Here is a 13849-nt window from a genome sequence, read left to right as displayed (position 1 = left end):
GGTGAAGATCATCTTGTTGACGGTCGCTTCGACGACGTAGAAAGCATCGGTGCATGCATCCCCCTCAGTACCAGTGACTATGGTGACATCTACCATGAAGACAAACAGGACTATGACAAAAACATCTTCTTTGTCGTTGACAAGACCGTCGTCAACAACAAGAATTTAGACAGTAGCACTGTCGATGCCCTTGACACTCCCATCTATGTAGATTCCATCCATCATTGATGGCCGCGTTGACAACCCCATCAACGGTCGCAAAAGAGACTGTGTTTATACTGGATGATGGCATTCCAACACACTCTTATCATTATATTTCCAAGGTGTCCCCTCTACCTCCAGTGCATCTTCTGGAGATGCAGAAATCAGGTGATGAGGGTCTCTTTGGCTCTGCTTACAGTCCTACAAAACTTAACAACAAATGCCAGGACACTGATGGTGAGGAAGCTGATCAGGATACTACTAGATACCTAGAAGGTGACTTTTCTTTTTGGGACAGACACCAGCAGTCTCTGTTCAGTGCTATGACACTTTTCAGGAGCATTACCCATATGATGATCCGGAGGAAGAACAGCATTATGGTCAAGAGGACACAGTTATGGTCCCTATATCTCTGGTCACTGATGTGCGCTTGATGTTGAATGATTACTATAAAAGGTTTCCAGAAGCAAATGCTCCAGAACAACATAAACTGGCCCATTCGGAAGCTCCGTGGGTCGTATCTCTTCCAAAGAGCACTATAAGACCACAGCAAAAGAAAGGACAATAATTACTCCAATTACAATTAAAAAAAAAACGTTATTCATTTTCTCCAGTTTCAGTACAGGTGGAAAAGATGAATATTTTTCTATTTTCACCATAACATAAACCTACACATATGCAGTATGAGAACATCGCTCATGAAAAGGCATAACACTTCACATCCATGTACTACAAACATGGACCCATCCACACGGGTAGTCAGTTGAGCAATTGTCTTTTTAACGTATCATTTCTTCAAGTGGTATTGTGTAGCAATTACCTTGTTACCTGGGTAAATAACTAGACAGTAATTTATGTTTTATTAATTCCCCACCCCCTACCCCTGCTGATGAGCCACCACCTCCTCACAGCGTTTCTTGTTCAGTTAACAGTGGCCTTGGGCCCAAAGTAATTACTCTAATCGAGTGTGAATCAAGTCTAGATAGCGGAAGTCTATATATACATAAATAATTTTGAGAAAATGGAATCCCTGATTTTAGCATCTATTACTTCTGAATATTTAATTTTTTTTTAAGTTTTCAACTGTAGATCCCAGCTCATAGCGATAGGTTCCTTCCTTAGGCCTCTTTTCTCCTCCCTAAGGATCGCCACACTCTCTGCCAATCCCTACCTCCTAGTAATACATCTTTTGGCAAAGAGTAAAGCTAAGTCCGCAAACCTGGTTTGTACATTTAAGTTCTTTACATTTTTTGTAAAGACCTAGTACACTAGCTTTACTTTGTGCCATCCCATGTTCCCCACCACCTCCGTTAAATAGTGATTATCGCCCCCCCAATATGATTTCAAGGTAGGACAATCCCATAGCATATATAATAAAGGTGCGTCTTGCTCGGGGCATCTAGTACAGTGTGGTAGGATAGTAGGGAAAATAGCATGCAGTCTATGGGGGGTCAAGTAATCTCTTTGTGTGATCATGTATTTAATGACCTTAAAACTGGCGTTATGGGAGGTTTGTTTTGGGTATTCTAATATTGGTCCCTATTCCTTGTCAGACAATGGCCTATCAATATCCTGTTCCCATTTGGCACTTGTTGTGGCGAGGGGGGTAGGACCGTGAGCACATATGCCCCGGTAGAAACACCTTGTTAAGTGGCTACTAGTCCCCATAAGGTAGATTAGATGAACAGGCTCATGGGTATCAGGTTGTGCACCATGAGGTGCTCAATATTTTTTGACGTACTGTGTCAGGCTCGCATGAGTCATAAACAGTGAGTCTGTGACACCCCTCTCGTTCATAAAATCAGTGTGTGTAAGTAGCATTTTATTGCCCCAATTGTTGTCTCTCCAGCCTGCAACCATGGGTCCAACCTATGAGTGGTAAGTGTTTCTGAAGGGGTTGGAATGCCTAGTAAGGGAATGATCAGCGCATATGCGGGAAAAATATTTGTGTATTTTAATGCCTGTGTCCAGTAGGTAATGTCAGTTCTAAGAGGAATTCCAGCTGTGTGTGGTAGTGTGCCGCTCGGAGAGAGCAGTCTGTGTAGTGTACCCTGAGCTAGCATTTGCTCTGAATATGCTATTTCCTGTAAGTTACGGCCTGCAATCCAGTATAACAGCCATTGCAGCTGCGAAGCTCAGCAATATGCATAGAAATCAGGGCCTCCCATTCCCCCAGCATCACGCCACGTAAAGGGAAATAAACTGCTTGTCCCCTCGAAGAATTAATCCCGGAAAATACCTCCCCAGTCGCGCATGAGAAGCCAGCGGCTCAATGGCGAATGCAACAGCAACGAGGAGAGCGGGCACCCCTGCCGCGTGCCCTGCCCCACCTTGCAGGCCGAGGAAATTGTCATGCCTGTCCTCACTCTAGCCGTCGCCGATTTATAAAGGAGTTCGGTCCATCCTACAAAGACGTCCCCAAGCCAAACTTACATAGGACCTTATACAGATACGGCCACTCCATGCTGTCAAACACCTTCTCAATATCTACTGAGAGCTTTGCCGTGGTCGGAGCCTCCCCGTGATCTTCCCCCAATATCTGCATCAGCCATCGCACATTCGTCGCAGTATTGCGTTTGGGGATAAAACCTGCCTGGTCAGAATGGACCAGTTGTGTCATGTAAAGGAGGAGTCGAGCCGTCAGAATCCAACTCAATATTTTATAGTCGACCGACAACATAGACAATGGATGGTAGGCCGATCTAGCCAAGGGGTCTTTACCCGGCTTCAACAACGGGATAATGACAGCCTCACGAGCAGAGTCAGGTAACCTCCCCACCTCCCGGGCTTCTGGATAAACCACCAGAAACTTGGGGGCCAGGACATCAACATAAGTAGAGTAAAACTCCACCGGCAGGCCATCTGCCCCTGGGGTAGTCTTATGTTTTATTGCACGGCGTATTTCCCCCACTGTGATCTCCTGCCCTAACTCATCTCTCTGGTCATCCTCAAGGTGCAGAAGCAGCACCTCAGCTAAGAACTCCTCCAAACCCTCACCTGGACCCCGCAATTTACTCTCATAGAGATCCGTATAGAAAGCCAAAAACAACTCATTGATCCCTGTCTGGGTGTACTCTGGTACACCTACCGGGGAGGTTAGAGCAAGCACCAGCACCCCCTCGGGCCGGATCGGCCGACCACGCCAACAGGGAGCCCACCCTGTCCCTCTCCACGTGCGCTCACACCAAATATTCTTTGTAGTCATGGCAGCGCAGCCTCTCTACCTGTGCCAGCACTTCGGCTTGTGCTCCCGGGTCCTCTGAATGGGCCCTCTCTGTGCAATGCAGTCGCAGCTCCTCTTTCTCTATGCCCGGTAGCAGAGTCTTCCGAACTCCTGCTGTCTTAGCTATGCACAGGCCCCGTACCACCACCTCAAAAGCGTCCCACTCCAGGGCCCAAGTCGAAACTGTCCCCTCATTCCCAAGAAAATATTGCTCTATGACCGTCTGCACCGCTGTATGAAATACTTGGTCTTCCAAAGCCTCTAGGCGTAATCGCCAAGAAGGGATTGCAGGCCTTTCCCTGGACTATATTAACACCAGCAAGAGCGGGCTTGATCTGATATAATTTTTGTCAGGTATTCACTATGGCGGACCAGCGCGTGGACATCCAGAGAACACAACACCACGTCCAACCGGATGTGCAAGTCATGTAAAGCGGAATAATAGGAATAGTACAGTTCGCCCATGCTGCGCTCGCCAAGTATCAATTAGGCCCCACTCAGCTTGCCAGTCTTGTCGGAGCCTAGAGAGCTTATGTACAGGCGCTCGGGGTAGTGGTGGATGCAACCTATCCATCTCAATATCCATGACCGTGTTAAAATCCCCCCCTAAAACCACCGAACCCATCAGTATTGATGCCAGCTTTCCTGATAACCGGGCAAAATAGGCCTTCTGGTCCATATTGGGGGCGTACACACTACACAGCGTCACATCTCTCCCATCCAACCTCCCCATGAAAGCCAGAAACCGCCCCTCAGGGTCCACTATCTGCTGGGTCGGCTGGAAGGGGACCCCCACCCTCACCCAGACAAGCGCACCCCTAGCAAAAGCAGAATATGTGGTATAAAAGATCTGTACCTGCAGCGGCGCTCCAAAGCCTGGCCTTCACCGCGGTCCAAATGAGTTTCTTGGAGAAGAGCTATCTGCACCCCTCTGCGCACCAAATAAGCATGGACCCTATAGCGCCTCAGCATTGTGTACCTGCCCTATACATTGCACGTAATGCATTTTAATTCAGGTAACGTCCCCATGTCGCTGGCTAAATTTATCCCACAATCACACTCCCTGCATTGGCACACTGGTGGTTCTGACAATCCCAAAATGAACACCAACCCCCAACAACAGCCTCCTCCCCTCCCCAGAACAGGCTCTAAATGGCTAGAACCCATCCAAACCACCCACTAACAGTCTCCCTGGTAGCTACCAGGAGTTCAGCTAAAAGTGAAACTAGGGGGGGAAGCTCTGACGCCTAGAAGACCTAGTCCGTCTCCCCACCGCATCTATACATCCAGTCTTGCCATCATCCGTCCAGCATCAACAAATCCTCACCCAAGCCCTTCCAATCGCCAGGCCTCTCCCCGGCGCCCTCCTCCCCAAGTCCCAACACCAAGGGCAACCGACCCACTCATTGATTATTAAAGCTTAACATATTAATAATAATCCTGTATTTGTAAAGAGCATAGCTACCCGTAGGTTTCCCGGCTCTGGGGGCCGTCGGGAAGATTAAGCAAACTATTGTCCAGAGTCACATGGTGCTGGGCAGACCCCTGCCGCCGGTGCCAGGGATCGAACCGTGATCCCCAGCGTCTGGCATGAGTTGCCCTGGCTGCTGCGCCACACCTCTTCCACATTCACATAAATTCAGGCATCCACAAGCTCGTCTGTCATCCCTGGCGGGACATGTGGCATGGTAGCACTCCCTGCATCTGTCTCCTCTGAGTCCGATCCCGCTGACCCCTTTTCCGAGTCCGTCGCTGCCATCTGCGAAGTTCCACTCGCTTGCGAGATTGCCGACACGCCCTGCAGGGCTGCCGACCTTGCTATCACTGACTGTGACGTGGAAGGTTTCTGTGTCCCATGGCGTCTTCCCCTGTTGCGCCTCGCACACTCGCTTGCGAGATTGCCGACACGCCCTGCAGGGCTACCGACCTCGCTATCACTGACTGTGACGTGGAAGGTTTCTGTGTCCCATGGCGTCTTCGCCTGTTGCGCCTCGCACACCGCGGTCGGGGCACCTCCGACTGCAGTCCCCCAGCACCTCCTGTTCCATCCGTACTTGCCATGTAGCTCTCCAACTAACTCCATGCTTCTTCCGGGTGATTATGAAAGAATGTTTTGCCACCCAACACCCCGCAGTCGTGCCGGGAATATTAATGAGTACTGGATGCCTTCGTCTCAGAGGGCCTTCTTAACCGCCAGAAACGAAGCACAATGGCATTGCACCTCAAAAGTATAGCCTAGGAACAGGGACACCTTATTATTGGCAACTTTGTAGGGGCCCGCAGTGCGTGCTCTCTGAACCAGTAGGTCCCTATCCTTATAACGAAGGAGACGTGCCACCACCGGCCTGGGTGGCCTCCCAGGTGTCAACGGACGGACCGGCACCCTATGCACCCTGGCCAGAGTATAGAATGGCGTCAGGCCCTCTGGGGCCACCTCAATACGCACCCATTGCTCCAGATAATCCACCATGTTGTTCCCCTCTACTCCTTCTGAAAGACCAACTACCCTTATGTTATTTCTTCTGTTACGCCCTTTGGCATCCTCAGCCTTTTGTTCTAATATTTCGAGTCTGCGCTTGACCTCCCCCATCTGAACATCAATAGCCTTCAGCGCTGGCTTCAATACCTCCAAGGTAGCCTCTGTTTGCTTCACACGGTCGACCAACTTCCCATGATCTGCCCGCAGGAGACCCAGTCCCAGAGATACCTGCGCAGTGTCCTACTGTAGTGCTTCCTTCTTGTCTGTAATAGCGTGGAGGATCTGATCCACCTGCTGCTGCATCAGGCCCTCCGGAGGTCGATCAACGCCATCCTGCATCTGCTGTTCCGCCAATCCATCCTCCTGCTCCGGGGGGCCCCCCCTTGACGGCCACGTGGCTTCCCCATGTCGATCCGGCTGTGTGGTCCCCAATATTGGTGGTCCCCACCCAGTACGTCTTACAGCCTGGCTACATGAGTTCTATGAAACCTGGAGCAGCAGGCTCCCCCACTCCGACCACCCAGTCCTCTCGGGATGAGGCACCAACAGGTGACCATGCGATGCGTGACCTAACCCAGGCCAGGACGTCACCCCTCGGCGAATGTTCCTCTAGGTGCTGCCGTGAGAGCCCTCCGTCATAACTCCCAAACTATTCCACAGGCATCGTTGAAATCAGACTCCTCAACCCATGGATCCCCCACTGCCACCGAGCTGCGTAGCTCTTTGCAAGATGTCCCCACTATCAGGCAGTCTTCCAGAAAAGGTGGTGCTCCCCCCGCTGTCCAATCGCTTACTTCACTGCACTGCCGCGGCCCCAGCTGCCCCGCACCTCAGCGTAGGGGGGGGAAGTAGGAGGGGGGAGAACCAGGTGTGTCTCCCCTAGCCAATCTTCCGGCGGTCCCTCTATGCAAGCACAAGTGCCGGCTACGTAGAGGCTTAGCAGATGCCCCTGACCAGATCAGCAGCCGATGCCAAGTCCGTGTAGCCGTTCCACCCCTTGGCACAGTTCACTGGTGTCTCCCGGGGGTACCAGCCCCGTCTTCAGGCCTCACACCACCCCGCTTCCACCAACCGGGTTAATGGAGATCTCCCCGGGCAGCCCCAACACAGCACCGCCCCTGTGAAGAGGCCATCACCGCCCCGACAGCACGTCGCCCACGGAGGTGTCAGCAAACCGGGCATACAGCAGGATGTGAACAGGATGTGCACCGGTCCCCTCCACCTCTTCAGTGCCTCACAGCTCGTCTGGGCCCAGCGGGGTCGAGCACGCCCGATGTAGACACCCACACTCCTCAATATTCAAGGGGATGCAACACTTTTGACAGTGTGGCCGCCATCTTGCATGCGGGTGCCCAGGGAGCAGAATCGCCGAAGTGCAGCTAAATACGGCAGTCGCGGCCCCTTAAGGTTCCGACAGAATCAACAGCCCCATTTCACTGCCCTGGGGAGTTAGTGTCGGTACTTGTGGCTGCGGCTGGTGGTCAGGATAATTGTCTGTGCGGAGACGGCGGCCGGAGTCCCTCAGCTCGCGTCAGTCTCCATCGGCTGCGGGCCGCGCCCCCCATCTTGTCACCATTACCCCCATATATAGGCATTCTCAACAATAGGTCAGCCTGTAAATTCTTTCCACCTGAGATGTACCTTATTAGAGAATAACATTCTTGTAGTTTTGTCTTTTATGTAGTATTCCCCCCAGATGTTTACATTCTGTAGCTAAACCCGTTTTTTGTTGGCACTAGGACTCTGCGTGGTAAAGTGTGTGGTCTTTCCTTTAAATATGGTAAAATTAGCATCAGCCACACTAGTACATTCAATTTACTTATAATTTACTAGTGGGTAGCAGCACATATTATGCCACCCACCAAAGTAGCTCCATAAAGATTGTCTCAGATCTGCCATTCTAGCCTGCAGCGCAGTTTTGAACTGCTATTTTTACTTGGCTAACTAACCCCATTGCCGAGCATAAACCTTCCTTGTAATACTTATGTCACCCCAAAGGTAGGCCCTAAAGGTTCACAGAGCAGCATACAGGTTATTTAAAAGGTAGGACATGTATATTTAATCTTTTCCATGTTTTGGCAGTGAGAAACCCCCAGAGTAATTTTTCACTGTCCTCCTCCCATAGACTAATACTGGTTTTACCTTATTACATTTAATAAATGCTACATTGAGTTTGGAAACAGCTGAAAAAATCCTTTTCCCACCCCCCACAGGGAAAGGGGAATCCTTCATTGAGTGTTTACGAGGTGTGAGCACAATAACAATCAACACATCAACTAAGACCATCAATAACTGTGTCACAGGGCGATCAAGCATACATGACATCATCATAGCTGTAATGGAAAAGTGTATGTAACACATTAACCAACAATAAACAGAATCCTGAGCCCATTCCATGTAAGAAAACAGAGCACAGTAGAATTACATCTTGAAAAATATTCAAGTGTCAAGGACTTTGCAGGACCCCCTGCCCCATCAGAGAAGGACTGTCGGGAACACTCCCACTCCCATTCCCACTTTATCATCACCCACTTTATTATCATGCCTACACCTCCTCAGCCGCACCTCCTCTGCCACCACCCACTCAACCACATTGTCCACCCTTCGCTCGAAGCTGGGGCTCTCCTGCCTGGAAAACATCTATTACAACACAAGCATTACAACGTAGTGCCTTTACAATGCAGTCAGTACCACGACTGCGACATTACCACGAGTTCCATTACAAAGCAACTAGGTCTGCAATATCACGGGGGAGTCCAAGTGTTCGAGCCCCAGTCTTACAAACCATGCCCTCCATGGAGTATTCAATTGCCCAGTTCTCCCACGAAGAGGCCCGGGTCAGATAGCAACTACATCCAGCCCTCTGATTGTCTTCTAACACCTCAACTCCTAACCCTCTTTGCCATATGCCCCTCAGCATCAATCCCTGGTGCAGAAAGCACCTGGGAAGAGGAAGACAGCATGGCATTGGCCCAGGGCTGACAGCATCTCACCTTCCCAGGACAATACTGTGGGGGAGCAGAATATGCCACGCATGCCATGCAGGAAACAGCACCCTAACCCGCTGCAGCTATCTCCTGTACCCATGCCCACACCTCCAGCTACCAAAGCCCCAGAACAAAAGCAGAGGTCAGGAGCACAGAAGCACACCCACCAGCAACACCACAGAAGAGGCCCAATCGCTCTCCTCACCACCCCTAAGACTGAGAATCTCCCTAGCAGCCATTGTCCCCTTCTAGTCTCTCCCCCTGCAATCCAACATGTCCCCACACTCCAATTTACCACCTGCTCAATGCTGGTGGTAAACTGGAATGTTGAATGAGGGAAAATTGAAAATATATGGACTTTGACCCAAAACGTAAGGATCTGCATACTTATTCTCCAGTTCATCATCTTTAATTTGCAATTGAATTGTGCAAGGGAAGAATTACCAGCCGGAATCGGTAATTCTGGCCCTCCTCGGCTGCCCAACTTGTAATCTAACCCCTCAAAATAATCTATGCTCGAATTTACACTGCTGTCCTCTTTCAATAGTACAGGGCAAGTGAAGCATAATAAACAGTGAAGGATCAGGGCCGCCTCAGGCAAATTATATCCAAAGGAGATTCATTCCCTCATGAGATGGTTCAAAGCTACCTGAGCAATTAAGCCACCTCCTTAATGCCGCCTGTAGGATTCTAAAGCTACTAGCCAGTCTAATGCTCAGCACATTGCACTCAGAGGACAAGCAGACTGAGGCACTCTCTTTTGGGAATGTCCCTAATTGTCTCCGGCCAATCTTTATTCAATACATGAGCCTTCTTGGGCTACGAGGACTAGGAACAGAGAGGGGTACACATAGTCGCTGCCACGATTCACATAAAGTGTGAGGTACAACTTTGCAAGGAAAGGCCTCATATTACTTATGGTTGCCTGATAAACATTTTACAAAACACCCAGTTTCTTATCAGGCAACACAGCACTTTCAGCATTTGCAAAACGGAAAACAGACTCACAGTCTTCCATTGTAGCTATCGAGACAGGGAAGAAAGATGGTCAGAGCCACAGCAATGAAGAAACACTCCACCATCCAACTCAATTTCCCATGATTTCTGTACCCACTTAAGTAGCCTTAAAAGTCACCTTCACAGAGTAAGATCCATGGAAATGAGGTCACACGTTTTCATCACTGCTTGTCTCACTTTTAAGGGGGAAAGGTCTGACTAGAGTTATAGCAAGTCTCCCCCCTCTCTCAAACAAATATGGAGGTGCTCTCCATTCATATCCAGTTTACTACCATGCCTTAGCATAAATGCATTGGTAGTGTAACAAAATGAGTATAAACCCCCTTGGGGTAATTGAAATATATGCATTAACATGGTCTGATTAATGGCTGGCATGAATGAGAAGACATTTTACAACTGGAAGTTCATGTCTTGTTTTGTATAAGTGTTTTGTATACTCATGTTGCAATGTATTTGCAGTGAAGTGCCGAGATTTGCAAATCTAGGCTCAGATTGACTAAAATTCATGCAGTGCTGCATTGTGCAAAAAGTAACAACTTTTTGCAGCATCCTATTTACAAAGAGTTGTGCACTGGTGTAATTGGCCACACTAAGGCAAACCAGACAGTTTTGTGCAATGTTAATCATGCCTTATGTTAGATCTGAACTCAAGGACATAGTGCAGTACAATGTCTATGTGCAAAAGGGTGAGAAACATCACAAACAAAATTGCATGAAAATCTAGCGCTACTAACATTCTGTCAGACATGCCAACCGAGTTGTCAATGAGCAAAACTTCATAGTCGGTGAGAGTTAAATGTGAGAAAAAGGAAATGTTAATGTAAGGGAGGAGGTCGTATGCATAGATACGGTGAGTGAACGTTGGATAAAAGTGCACACCACTAATTTTCTTCCTTTACATATACAGATGGGTCATCGACATTGAACTAAACAGGTATAGATGAAGCGGCGTAGAAGATTGAAGGGGTGCTCCAGGTGCAAGCAGGACTGGCAGAAGCTTGTTCGCTCTCAACTGAAGCCCCTTCTCTCTCTCTCTTCTCATCCCATTCTCTTTCCCCTTATTGGCTAGCCCCATTTTTAAATGACTATTTGGTATTAAGGTGGGGAGAGAGTGACAAGGGGTTTGGGAGCCCGCCTCTGTGAACCTGTCTTGTTTCCACAGGATCTCGTACACTTCAGGTTAGTGTGTCTAGTGCTAGCTGCATTTTCGGGCACAGAATCTAGCCGTATGGTGGGTGAAGAGGTGTAAGAAACTGTCACACAAATTATAATTATAGTTAGGACTAAATCATATAGGCAACTACACAGTGCCAACATAGCCCATGGGGAAGCAGGATGCTGTGCGCATGTATACCAGAAAAAAGGGAGGGGGCAGTAATACATATGACAACACGCGGCGCAAGATGGAGATGCTGTAAAATGTGTAAAGTCACACCAAATAGTAAAGTGTGGGATTTGGTGACATGAGCAGAAACAATGCACCTCTTATAAAGGCAGGAATACTGTCTCAATCATCTACCTGACAAAGTAAAATGCAAATTAAATTAGAAGTTATGCTTAAAAGTGGATACATCGTAATGACAGTTAAACTATATTTGCCTAAAGAAAAAAGATGCGTTGTCAAAGTGGAACTTCTAACATCAGAATACCTGTCGGCCACAGCAATGGCACAACCCTGAAAGGGGCCACTCTTCTGGGAGGTATATGCATCAAGTTTGAATCATTAAACAGCATCAGTGGCACAACTTGACAAAGTACAAATCTTCTCTTATCATGGTAGAAGTTAGCATGCTTGAAAGTGGATGAAAAGTAGCAAAACTAAAATTATGTTTGACCTCCGAAAAAAAAAAATGGTTGAGAAAATATTGGTTCTTCTAAGACCAGAATGAGCCTAGACCGTAATAATGACACGAGGTTGAAACAAAATGTCGAAGGATGATGTTGTTACTCTGGTTTTCTTATACATGTGATTACTACCTACTCAGAGATTTAGTACTAGGCTGAAAAAGAGTGGTCTAATGTACTAGTCTGATACGCAATGTATTATTTTTCAGGGGCAGGGGCAAAGCTGTATCATCCATGAAGATTCATAGTGCCTCCTTCCAAGTCAGTAAGTCTATTGAACTCCCATTTTAGTTTCTTTTTTTTTTTTTTAAATCTTTTTATTGAAATCTTTTTGCATTTATTTACAAAGCACGGCATCCTTAATACAAACCATAAATTGGAGGAGGAAAAAAAAAATAAAAGAAAAACAATGACTAAATCATCAGCGGGTGAGGGTATTATTACAAAAGATAGATTCAAACACAAATTAGATCATAAAAAATACCATTAATAGATGCAACATGTGTTTTCATACTGATCAACCTCAAGATTGTATTTGCGCCAAGTTAATATCTCTTATCCACAGGCAATCCAACATTTCTCCTTATTATACTTCCTTCCATCGAGTGATAGGATCCCATATTATATCGCCCAGCTTCTTACCCTTTTTTCCCTTCCTTGCATATATCACTCTCTCAATTTTATGCATTATTAGTAACTTAGCCAGCCATTTATGGAAGGTAGGTGGTACAGGATCTATCCATGCAGAGGCTATACATAGTCTCATAATAGCCATAGCAACAAACAGAAATTCCCTACCACGAAAAGAGCGTGTATCCTCAAGATTTACTCCTAATAGGATAGTTCCTGGAGTTAGAACAACTTCGCTTTCTACAATGTTACTTATGAAACTTTCAATTTCTTTTTTAAACCGATCTAAGCGGGGACATAGAGCAAATACGTGTTCCAAGTCAGCATCCAAGCTCCCACACCTATAGCATGTAATGCCCACTAAGCCTCCCCATTGAGCTATTTTAGCCGGTGTATAGTACAGGTGGTAAAGTGTTTTATAGTGCTGAGCCTGTAATGGTGCTGCACATAATAATGATTTCCCCATTTCTAGTGAGATTCCAAAGCTTTCATGACTAATTGTAAGATTATCCCTCCATTTTTCACTCCACTTTTGATGATCATCTTGTTTTGCTTTCATCAATTCAGCATACAATCTTTTAATTGTGCAATCCTCTCCTTTCAGAATAATTTCCATTATAGCATTCCGCCTGAATCCCAAAACACCACCTTTCTTTGCCAGGAGGAAACTCCTGATCTGCAAAAATTTAAAGAACTGCTTTGTTTCTAGGTTGTATCTATCCTGCAGATCTTTGAATTGTAGAAAGCAATGTTCCCCCCTAATATCTCCAATACTTCTGATTCCCCTATTTTCCCACTCTACCATTACGGATCCCGAAAAAATATCTTGTGGAAGAGTTGGATTATGTAACAATCTCGTATAAGAATTAAATTTTCCCAAGCCAATTTTTTTAGAAAAACTTTTCCATATTTCAAATGCTGCAATTATTACCTTAAACTTTGTCCTCTTGTAATAGCTAGGCTCTGTGAATTTTAGAAGGACATCCTTTACTTCCGTTCCCAGGGTTAGGCCATAGATTGCTAATGATCCATAATCGCTCCACTCCTCCCCTCCACTGCCCTGTTCACCTCCCATTAGGCCAGCCATGTTCTGTAAAGCTGCCGCCCAGTAATAGAATTTTAAATCTGGGACCCCCCAGCCTCCCCTTTCTCTTGGCAGTGTCATATATCTGAGAGCCCTTCTCGTTTTACCTTTTGCCCAGAGAAATCTATTTAGTATATTCTCTAATTTCTTAAATATTTTATTTTCGAACAAAAGCGGTATTGCCCTAAAAAGATATAGAAATTTTGGAAGGATAATCATTTTTACTATATTAGATCTTCCCACTATTGATAAATGCAAATTATCCCATCTATCCAGGTCCTTTTCCACTTTCTTCATTAAAGGGGAGATGTTCCTTTCCACTAAGTTATCCAAGTCTGCCATTATTATAACCCCTAGATATTTACCTTCTTGTGTTACTCGAT

This window comes from Lissotriton vulgaris, chromosome 4_1, assembly GCF_964263255.1.
Source record: "Lissotriton vulgaris chromosome 4_1, aLisVul1.2, whole genome shotgun sequence".
Lineage (NCBI taxonomy): Eukaryota > Metazoa > Chordata > Amphibia > Caudata > Salamandridae > Lissotriton > Lissotriton vulgaris.
Note: the sequence above shows the minus strand (reverse complement) of the source record.